Source organism: Ixodes scapularis, unplaced genomic scaffold (genome assembly GCF_016920785.2).
Source record: "Ixodes scapularis isolate PalLabHiFi unplaced genomic scaffold, ASM1692078v2 PGA_scaffold1__304_contigs__length_218370807, whole genome shotgun sequence".
NCBI classification, from domain to species: Eukaryota; Metazoa; Arthropoda; class Arachnida; order Ixodida; family Ixodidae; genus Ixodes; species Ixodes scapularis.
This window is the reverse complement of record NW_024609846.1, coordinates 184,695,943-184,708,258: the sequence shown is the minus strand read 5'-3', so window position 1 is coordinate 184,708,258 and position 12,316 is coordinate 184,695,943. Positions and strand designations below refer to the sequence as shown.

The window sequence follows — 12,316 nt, the reverse complement described above, 5'->3', positions numbered from 1 at the left end:
CCCTTGAAATCTATTAGTGTTTCATTTTGGAATGCGTACCCAATATATATGATCCAACCGTGAAGACATATAAAACGGATGTTTCAGCAATCGATCTTGAAGTAATAGATTAGTATGGCATATGTTGTGAAAGAAACACAAGCGACCTATTTTTAGGGAGTAAAGCAAGATTAGGCATTGATAGAGTGGCACTCATAGACCTTATACTGGTGGTTTGATGATATGTGTTAAGAATAAAACAAGCAAAACACTTTTATGCTGATTCTAGAGTATTAATTAGTTTCTAATGATCAGGCTTCCAGATGGCAGAAGCGTATTGTAATTTAAAGCGAACAAGTGTTTTATACAGAGTTACCTCCAGAGAAGGAGCAAGAAATAAGTTTTGTTTAAAATAACACAGCATGCGGTTATCGTGCTGTGTTATAAACATGTATCTACCAGGAGATATCTGCAGATATTTGAACACCCAAGTATTTTTATAAATGCACGGAAGGTAAGGTGATGCTTTCTCGGAAATAAGTTGGAGGAATATTAGATTAACACCATATACTCTGATGGCTTTGCATTTAGTCGTGTTAAGTTTTATCCCTTATTAGGCACACAAGTTAGAGAATGCGTTAATATCTTCGTGTAAATTCTGAGTATCCAAAGTGTTAGCAACTTCTCCGTAAATAAGACAATAATCAGCGAATAAACTAATGCAAAAAAGAAATGGAATATGGCAAATCATTGATATATATAAGAAACATTAATGGACCCAGTACATAACCCGGTGGTATACCAGAATTAACGAAAACAAGTGGAGATCTCCTATCATTCAATTAAATTCAATTCCATTTTATTTTCCAACACAGTTAGTGCCTGGGGGGGGGGGGGCATACAGACAGCAACATTTTTTGAAAAAGTACCAAAAAATATGACGCGTAGCAACATGAGTACACATAAACACCATGTGAATGCATACAATTCTATATGGCACAGGTCAAAACACTATACAAGTATTATGAACCGTTGATGGAATTATAAATGACATAGATCAAATTTTCCCAGATGGCTTGTTTTCTATCAAAAATTATAATAATGTTTTGAATACCAAAACTGTCCCATACACAAGATAGACTAATGCAGTATTATCTATTGATTATAGCGTGTTTTAGGCATTAAATGCAAAAACGAAGTGACACCATATATTTCCTCTGATAGCATCTCGTCGGTATGTCGAGCGAAGTATAACTGAAAAAATGTGCGACGGGCCAGCCACTTCCCCATATCGATTGTTGGACGAAGGGGAAATAAAATAGAAAAACAAAAAAAACTCAAACCCCGTTTTTTTTTTTACAGTTTGGATTATAATTTGCTGATCTGCATCATACTCTGGATATGTATATGTATGACCCTCTGTTTGTTCTCTCTTGTTTTATAGATACGGAGCAAGGTGCCCACGAACCCCGGCTCCTCGGCGATCTTCTGGCCAACTACAACACGCTCGAGCGCCCGGTCTTCAACGAGTCCGAGCCGCTCATCCTCAGCTTCGGTCTCACCTTGCAGCAGATTATCGACGTAGTAAGTGGAACAACCAACGTGCTGGTTGCGATGAATATAGAGGCTGCCTCCTCGTGAGAGGCTTCGTACTCGGCCCTCAGCCGGAGCTCACGGTCTTTGTAAAAGGAGTCCCGATCCTGCACGTCTCCTGTGATCGCTTGCGGCTGTGGTGCGAAGCTATCTGAAGTTTACTGAGAACTTCCCAGTGCTTCATATTTTTTGCTTATAGTTTTCTAAGACAGTCTCGCAAAGATATAGCTCTGGGTTGTGCGTTTGCTGATCGAGTGATTGTTTAAGTCGACACTTTCGCAAAGCTGTTTTGTTGCACTTGTGGCCTGAGTTGCGCGTGACGATGAATGTTCAACAAAGTTTAGCTAGCAATCTAAATTCGCTAAAAACAGCCGCGATTGTGCTTTGTCTTGAGTACTATTCACTTGCAAAAACAAAAAAAAAAAAACAAAAAAACTTCATACATTAGACGTCTTTTGCGCCATACCTTAATATCTACATTTTAGATAACTTTTTTTACTACTCTAAACTGTTTTTAATGCGATACATTGTTTGTGTATTAAAATGCATTCTACATGCGCCAAACGGGTTTCAATTTGATGGAAGATTATGGCGGATTTGGCGATTAACGTGTAACCCAGGTTGGAGTGTCACGTTAAGATACTAACTTATTTTTAAGTCATTCGGTGTGAGTTAGATTTCTCTCGTTTATATGGCAACAAATAAACCGATTAAAAAAAAGGAAGTGAAGAGCTTAAGCTGAAATCTCCATCTTTGTTTTATTTTCGTTTTACGTGGCAGATCTTTATTTATTACATGCTGCGTTACTGCTATCCTAGGTCATAATACGCCAACCACTGGTTATATCACCTATCGGTTTGCACCCTCTTTCCTAATTTTTGCCTCCGTGAACTAACCTATGAATGCAGAGCAAATGTAGTGAAATAAAAAAAAAACGAACTAAGCGCCAAAAAGCGATCCAGGAGATGAAACTGGCTCAGGACTCTTTGAAATGCGTTTCGATCGTACACACGTGCAAGCGCTCAATATACACAAGTTCACAAAAGTGTACCACATGTATTTATTATATTCAATAGTTCGAAAGATGCACAACAGCATATTTTCTACCATAATTCAAACCTTATACCACATCCATCAAGAAATGGTTGCGTTTTGCTGACAGTTTGTTAACCAAAAAATAACAAGCGTCAGGTATTTGTGTGTTTACAGAATGTTGTTTATGAGCTGAAAACAAATATCACGACATGATGAACTGGCCCAAATCACGAACCTACATAAATATCACGATATATCGTGGCGTGAATTGTCAAGAGTAGCTGTCGGAGACAATCTCTTTTTTTAATTTTTTTATAGCCACAAGACATGAAAAGGGTAGCAGCAATAATGTATGAACACTTTCTCCAGCGTTGTTCGAGGTCAAATGATTTGGTGAGAGCAATTTTTGCGTGCGTACATTCAAAACATATGACGACGTTTCCTGACTAGAGTCGTGGGCATCAGATGAAAATATCCTTCAAAATTACATTCATATATTTTTCCAATAGATTTGTTCTACGCTTGAGCTACTTATTTTAAAATTGATATATTATCAGACTTACACTTACAGGTCGTGCAACAAATTAGGGTTGGACGGCTAATAAAACTTAAAAAAATGAAAGACGTTTACAATTCTATGTAATGCCAAATTAGAGCGCAGCTGCGTAAATTCTTCAACAACTGAGTTGCCTTTTTTCTCTGTCTCCCCTCTCCAAACGGAGAGAAACAAAAGAGTTTGAGTGAGTTTGAGCTCTTGAGGAGAAGGAGGAAAGGGTACGGAGGGGAATTCACGGGAAATTTGTGGGACGATATCCCGGTAAGTTCTCCCCGCTAAACCTGTCAGAAAAACTTTCCCCGCTAAATTTAGTTAAAAATATTGCCCGCTTAATTTGGCGGAAAATGTTTCTGCTAAATATGTTGAAAAATCGCCCGGGGAACTTGTCCCGCCAAATTCAGCGGGGAAATCGCCCCCCCCCCCTCCCCCAATTTAGCAAAAAAATGTTTCCGCCAAATTCAGCGGGCAATGTTTCCGCGACATTTAGCGGAAAAATTTTCCTGCTAAATTTAGAGGTAAATTTTCTTGCTAAATTTGGCGCTGATTTTTCCCGCTAAGTTTGGCGAAAAATTTTCCGCTAAATTTAACGGTAAAATTTTTCCACTAAATGTGGCGGAACAATTTCCCGGCTAAACATAGTAGGAAAATTTTCCGCTAAATTTAGCGGGAAAAGTTCCCCACTAAATTTGGCGGAAAACGTTTCCGCCAAATCTAGACACCGTGTGACGTCTCTCGTGACCATCGTGACGTCACACGTGACGTCACGTGTGGTGTCATTATGGGAAAGGTCCCATAATGCAACGAACGGTTACGCCGAAGGCAACGGCGACGCCGCTTAAGCCGGAAACGGGCGCCTAAAAGCTGCGCTAAAAAGTTACCATAGAGAAAACATTCCTTCGATAGGGTGTCATTAAAAGAAGAGGTAAATTAGAGTCTCCTATAGCGGAACTACATCTCCCGCTACGCAAATGAATTAATAAGATGCAGCGCAAATACTTGTTGAGAGCCATGTCTAAACAAGCAAACGAAATTGATGCTAAGACAATTAAGATCTTTTTTATATTCAGGTTAATTTTCGAGAACCAGAGCGGGCGCTTCTTCCACCCTGGGAGTTCATTAAAAGCAGAGGTGAGCCTTTCAAAAACAGCTTCTGGACTAACCTGTTCTATTTTTGACTCCGCCAGACGTTTTATCTTCATATCACCGTAAATTCATCCCGACCTGTTACGAAACGCCAGCCCTTTCATAATGCGGCATCGCTCGACGTTGGTAGACTTAGCTTGAACGCGTGCATCGCCATGCTCTAAGCAACGCGGCTCTCCCCTAGTTTCCAGTCAATTTGATCGATGCGGCGGAGCACGACATGCTCCCACTCGACTGATTAGCAGCGATTTCCAGCGACCTAATTGCTACCTCGTGGATTATCAGAGAATCACTGCAAAGAACTCGCGGCGAGCGTCTCAACGCTATGAACATGCCCTTGGTTGTTGTAGCGTTCCATCGGAAAAATATACACAAGTAAACAAAACAAATGACACTGACTGTTTAGGCCAGATGAGAACTGTCATTATCGCGATATTTCGGCGTTAACCAGTTTTCGCAATGTTTATTACGTAAGATGCGTTTCGGAGTGCTCAAATAGGGCTACCCCGGGGAAATGTTTTATGATTACGCCGGGTGTTTTAACGAAGGCTTTTAAAAACCCTGCTAAATAGTGTGTTTGAGAAAAAACAAAACCTATTTCCGGGAACAAACGGCGAGCTATGGCCACGTCAAGGATAAAAAAAAGTTACTTAAGTAAATTACTAGCGTTTACGAATTTAACCCGCGTTTTTCAAGCTTTGAGTGTAACTATACCAGGGTGAATTCTATTCGATAGCTAGGGTTCCGCGTTTTCGGTTTTTATTTTTTTTAAATTCGGTGTACTTTTTTTCGGCGCTTTCGTAAAATTCATTTTTCGTTTTTTTTCGGTGTATACTTATGCCCAAAAACGTTTACCGTCTTCTTTCGGCGAATATGAAATAAACACCAACGGACACCGGATCAAATGATCCTCGTAGCTCTGATATTTGTGATCACTCAAAGAATAACGGCACAGATACATTGAAAAAGAAATGGACACTTTTGGCAAATGTAGCAACTGTAAAAGAAACAAGAAAAGCACACAGAAGTACAGACAAGCCAGATATGGAGCCTATGCCCCAAAAAACATGGAACTTCAACTTCTGTACATCAGGATTACGTGATCGTATTATGGTAAACACACACGTACTTTCCCAAGTTCTTGTTGATCCGCACTCTTTCTTTGCTCTTAATATGACCCTGAGCTTCTAGAAGAACAGTGGGCACTGGCAGGCTGAGGATGTGAAGCGCTGCCTTAGCCGAAATCGACCAAGCAACCAAATCTGACCGCCAAAAAAGACACGGTGCGACGTTTTGAAGCACAACATATTTCGTGTACTCACTAAACTCTGGCTGCAGAGCTTGCACCAAGTCAGTCTCCCTTACAACCAGTTTGAAAACAGGCTCATAGATGGCGAAGTCATGGGGAATTTCGGACTTAACGTTCCGATCTATTATGTGCACATTAAACCATAACGTCGTGATGGCATGCGTGTATCCCATACATTCGGAAATGTTTCAATTGACACTGCCATTTCGCTTTTTCGCGACGGCTCTGCGGTACGACTGGAAGGTAAAAGGGGTCTTTTTTGGTTGACACCGAATTTTAGAAAATGAATTCGACGTACTTTATTCGTTTTTATAGGTTTAAACCGAAAACGCCAAACCTACAAACAAACAGACCTTTTTCGGTTAAAACCGAATTTCCGAAAATTAATTCGGCGTACTTTTATCGGTTTAAACCCAAAACTCCGAACTCTAGCCATATCATGCAGGAAAACAAATGGCTCGCATCTCAGAAACTTTAAAAAATCAGTATATCTAGCTGTGCAAATTCGTCACTAGGACGAAAATTCTAAACATTTTTCGTCGTATTGTCACTTTTTGATGTTTTGACTTCTCTAGAACCAAAGATAGATTTTTGGGAATTCGGGAGATAGTGGTAGGTCGCATACTTGGGGAGCTTCGCCAGCCTCACATGCCTTTCGAACAACGGATATATATATATATATATATATATATATATATATATATATATATATATTTTTAAGTGGCTTTTTAAACTCATTGAAAGTGCGAAACCTTCATAAAATATTCTGTTGAGTTTTTTTTTTTTTTTTTAAAAATTCAAAACCTGACTTCATATACGATGCTTTATCAGGTGTGGATGATGATAAGATTCATAACATTCAATTGTAGCACATAAGTTTTATGTATATAAAATGAAAGCTTAAACAAATACATATTCAACATGCAGAATATCGTTATCGTCAAATAAAGCTATCTGGGCAAGAATCGCCTTTGAATATATGAGAGAACTCTACGTATTTCAGCATCCATTTTCTAAAAAACGTAATTTTAATAAATTAGCTTTCTTCGCGTGAAGAACCCTCAGTATGGTTTAAATCAGTGGTTCGCAAACGGGGTGCCGCGGAACCGCAGGGCCGGGGGGGGGGGGGGGGTTGTACGTTTGGGGCCTGCGAAGCCCTCGCCTGGACTCTCAACTCCCCCCCCCCCCCCCCCTTGCCTGCTTCTTTTCCTGAAAAAAAAAGAGAGTTGCTTTTAACGCGCAGTCTTTATCGGCGATGTTTTGAGGTGAAGTGAAGCCTCACAAAGCGTAACCGCGAATTTCCCCGATCAATTTAGCCTGGAAAAGGACGTCACTTGGCTCCATGTTACGCGACCTATGCACAAAGTTAGTAGCTTCCCCACTAAATTTAGCGAAAAAATCGACGTCACATGACATGACCACGTGACCTGAACACAAATTCAGTTTCCGAGCTAAATTTACTTGGGAAAATTATGTCGCATGACTTCGTGTCACGTTACCTATACACAAATTCAGTTTAGCGGTCCGGTGACGTCAAATTTAGCGGAAACTTTGACGTCACGGGAGCTACACGTCAATTTAATTTAGCCACTACCCGTCATTCCCCATACTCTGTGGACAGAGGCCAACCCGACCTGGAAAGTCAAATTGTCAAGAAGTCAATGGGGTGGAGAGGAGGGACTGGAGTCAATGGGATGAAGAGGAAAGGAGAGACCTGGAGCCACAGCTCAAGAAGAAAAGCCTGGAGGTTATTAGCGCTAAACCAAGTACGTTTCACATCGCAACACAATTGTGATGTGAAACACATTCCTTTATAAAGGGTACAGCCTCCTTTCAGAAAAGGTACAGCCTTACCATATCCATCCATTTACCCTTTCACTTGATTCTTCTTACTATTCCTGTCTGTAACAGTATATTATGTCCTTTTTCACAATGTAATTAGTTGTCTTATTTTATACTCTCCCCCGTCTCGTCCCCCAGTGACATGAAATCCGCCATCACTTTGTCAAGTGCCCAAGGGGACCCCGACACCCTCATGCTTGATAACCACTGGTCAAAATACTAAAATTTATATCATATGTGATATATGGTTGTACATAGGGATCCCTTAATTTAAAAAAGCGAAATGTATCGATTTAAAAAAGCGAAATGCGAAATTTCAAGAATCGAAGCTTGGTCATCGTCTTGTTTTCCTTTATAATTAATTTTTATTAGCACCTCAACAGAGTATTCGTTGGTTTCAAAATAACTTACAATTAAGCAAAGTACAGCTGATGCGTAGATGGAATGTTATGTTCATTATATTCGTTTTCCTAGAATATCAACTTCATTGAACTTTAAGAATTAAAAAAAAAACAATTAAATGAATTTTCTCGATCATATCATCAGAATAAGGAGCTAAAAGATACTTACCTTCAAAAGCTTTCTGCAGAATGACGGAGTCCCTGAGGGAAACATAATATTTTCGATGTGGCGATCGACAGCCCTAGCACGAAATGTTAGCCTTTTCCAACTCTCGCTTTTCCATGCACACAAAGCCTTGTAGGAAGGTAGGGTTGTGTAAGCCTACTGATATTCGTTTTTCTCGTTGATTTAAAAAAGAGAAAGCTTGCATAAGCCACGGTGAATTACACACAAGTACATAAAATATATGGCAACGCAAGTTCACGAGAACTTTTAATGTGACCGGAAAGCGTCGTTAATGCGGATAACAGCATTGCTTTCGATGCGTAGCTATTTATTTAACATAACATTGAGAAATCGGTTCTTGCTTTGAGATTTCGTTCATAAGTGTCATGACCGAATGTTTTTGACATGACTTACAGCATTACGTTTATTTTTCTTGGCGTGGAGGTAGTGGGCGCTATGTGTTGTGACGGCTTTTGGGGAGTGCCAGGTGCGTGTCGCGGCGTGTGGTGACCACTGAAGCATCAAGCCTCTTCGAACTACAGCCGATCTACAGAACTTGAAACAACGCGACATACTGATGACTTGGTCCAGATAGTCGGTCATGAAGCCTTGAATTATTCCTTCGAAATGTGATGCAACAAAACTGGCCCACTGCTGCGACATAAAAAAAAGGAAAAAAAAGGAGAAGGTTTTTAGTCCTATGAATAAATCATTTGGTACGCGACTCGTGGTCCAAAACTCGAAATTTGGATTGTCCCGAAATGTTATGCTAGAACGATATGCTAAGCCTGAATAGTGAACCTTTAACCTATTTTACCGTCGCTTTATGTTCGCAATAAACGTCCTTGTGTTCATCAGATATCACGTAATTGTATTGCAGTGCTCTTCAAACTTAACACCTACGGTGAGTTACCCAATTATGAATATATTGCCGGCTACTCGAAGCTAAAATGATCACTGAAAAAGCTGGAATGTTTTCACCATGCTAGGTTGTGTTCGGAAATCAAAACGACACCACGCAGTTGGACCGGTATAATCCAGAAATAGTATGAAAAGTGCCCAAACCGGACCATCTCATGACAGTGTTACGTTTGGAGAACACTGTGATCCCACATTGTTAATGCGAGTTTTTTGTTTGTTATTTTTTTTAAAAAGAAGAAGCGAAGATTAAGGGGCTAAACGTGCACAGCTTCTTATTAGGCCTAATCTGCTTGGCGAGGCACCAACTTGAAAAAAGCGAACTTTTGTGTTAGGATACTCTGTGCATCAGTAATAACGTTGTGTTGTTTTCGTCTCTAGTGCCACAGTATCCCGGATAGGACTTTCATAAGGTAGTATTTATAAACTTTTACTTATTGAATCTAGGGAAATGTTTTTTACTGTCAATTGGTTTATTTTTTAAATAAACCAGCCGGATATGTTTATGCAAACCTTCATATATTAGGCATAACAAGCTTATTTTTTGGTAAATTAAAGCCAACCAACACATGAGTAAGTGCCAATAAATAACTAACAAACTGGAAAAACACATACTGTAAACAACTTAATTTTCGCGCTGGCCTAAATTTCGCGAATATCGCGATCGCGTGCAATTCGCGGAAACTAGGTCTCGCGAACAATTCCGGTAAAATGTAAAATCATTAGAATTTATATTGAGATTCCACCGCGTCGCAATTTTTAGAGCCCACGAATTATTTCAAAATTTTAGCTTTGACGAAAAATCGCGAAATGTAGAGCCCGCGAAAAATAAGTCGTTTACAGTATTTATGACACAACTTAGTATCTTAAGATAGAAATGAAAAAATAACGTATTTCCGATTGTACTTATTTGAGTACCCAAACCACATATACGTCTTTTATTGAATCTTAGTCCACACCAAAGGTTCTTCATACGAAAAATAAAATGATGATCGATTTTCTGAGAAACTTGATGAAGTTTGTATGTTTACGGTTTCCTCTTGAACTCAGTGGCTTTTTTTTTGTAGTTTAACTTTTATAAAATAATATAACATTGCGCTTGTTGAATAGGTATTTATTTAAGGTTGCAGTTGATGTATAATTTATGTCATAATATTGAAAGCTACAAAAGTTATCATCACCCAAACCTGGTAAATTATCATCAAAGAAGACAAGTTTTAAAGTTCTTATAAAAATGAATAACGCGAGTTTTTGGTTATCAACAGCTTGCGAGTCTAACGTAATTTAGAAAGCCATGTAAAAAGCACATTTTTTTAGGAAGGTATTTGAGCCTGGAGAAGATCCCAAAAACGTATACTGTGATGATCACCCTGATTCCGAAATTCGCCTTTGGTCCTTTAGAAGTAAAACACTCTAAAATCAAACATATCACGCAAAAACGGCTTAAAAGATTTTTCCTATTGAAGGATTGGTCCAGCATTTACAGGGTGTCAGAAAAGAAAATTTACAGGTTGTCTTTACCGTAAAAATAAACTAGACATTGCCGAACGCTCATTCTTCATCCGAAGAAAGCTCTAGAGGTCACAACCAGATGCCAAAATTTCAGCCAGATCTGATAACTTAATCAAAAGTTTTAAGTGATTTTCTGAAAATTTCAATGGGAAAATGAAGCCCATTTTTGCCTGTTTTCGGTTTTTCGTGCCATAAAGCCCCATGTATTCCACAATTCCGTCGGCCGCAATTTTCACATTGAAAGTTTTAGAAAATCACGTATATCTTTTGAATAAGGTATCGGATCTGGCTGAAACTTTGGCATCTGGTTGTGACCTTTAGCGCTACCTTTGGGCGTAGAATGAGCGTTCGGTGATGCCTAGTTTATTTTTGCGGTAAGAAAAACCGTTTAAATGTTCTTTTGTGACACCATGTATATTCTAATAAAACGTTTTTGAGATGAGAACCTTTTTTTGTCCTACACGAATGGAAATGAAACCGCCAACCATCAGTCGGTTCCACTGGCCTGAGAGAAAAGCTCTGCCGCATAAAGGGTCTTTATGAGAAGAAGCCACCTTTCCATACAAGGCAGGAAACCTGCGAGTAAAAATTGTTGCCATTTGAGATTTTTTCGCTTTTTCTAAATACCTTGTAGCTAAATTTTCTATTTAAATATTATGTAATACGCTGTTATAATTTCCCTCTGTGCAGCAGCTGATAAAAAAAAACGAGAAAATAGAACTACCTTCTCATGCGTGTGTCCCGCGCAAGGAGTAAGTCTCTTGTTCCGTGTTCTGTCTCCCATTCGCGCCTCCAATGTTCATCCCAGCAACGCGCATAGATTTGCAGTGAACTGTGTGCATGTTGTATTTTTGACAGTGTTAAAGTTCGGTGATATTTGTCGCTTCATTGATTAGCCCCGTGCCTGAAGCCGGATACCGGCTTATGCATTAAACTAACTTGACCAGAAGCATAGCGATGACACACTAGGCGTGCTTGCCACTTGAACAGCGTTCAAATATCGTGTCTTGGGATCGGAAGTACCAGTTTTTGTTAACCGCGGACGCATTGTAATAAAGTAGGAACTAACGTTTTCAGTTTAAAATTTAAAAAAAGATTATCCTTTTTTAGAATATGGTGTTTACGTTTGTCTATACTTCTCTCTGCACTAGAATCATTTCGTAAAACTTGAATACATTTTATATGATCCCTCTAACCTGTTTTGCAATAATGTCCATAGGCGCGCATTGGGTGAGAGGCGTGTTATTTTATGTGTTATTATGTTATTTAGTGTTATTTTATGTGTTATTATCTAATTTAGTGTTATTTTATGTGTTATTATCTTACTTAGTGTTATTTTAATGTTAATAAACGTGAAACTACCAACAGTTTATATAGTTAAACTAATGTGAGCGATCAGACGAAAATGTGTAATTAAGAACCTGGTCTCCATCACTCAACGACTCAGCATTAGAAATAACCTTCGGTGGTACTCTAATTTGGAGCGCTTCTCACTAAATTGTGCACCAGATTTTGTGAGCTTCTCAAACGCCGCTTAGTTGAACATTACATTATTATAATATTAACAATAACGAACATAATTTAGCTATATGAACGCCCGTAACTGTCCATGCTCTCGTGTAGTTGTAGGAATTTTCGGGAAAGGTCAGTTCGTTATCGTATGCACTGGTTAACGTTTATGTATTCACATATTAACTGCCTGGACGAGACAGGCTTTTTAGTCAAAATAATAATTGTCGGAACGGGATGATAACCGAAGTAAAAATAATTCATTAATGTATAAGGATCAGTTTTAGATCATACGTTAATAAAAGTATCTTTGAAAATTTTAGGATAACGTTGGAAGGAATTAAATTCAAACA

At 39.0% G+C, this 12,316-nt stretch overlaps 1 pseudogene; it reads left to right on the top strand.

The window, feature by feature from the left end:
* The first annotated feature begins 1,380 nt into the window (after window positions 1-1,380).
* LOC120840913 overlaps window positions 1,381-12,316 on the top strand; it is a 104,972-nt pseudogene continuing 94,036 nt past the window's right edge.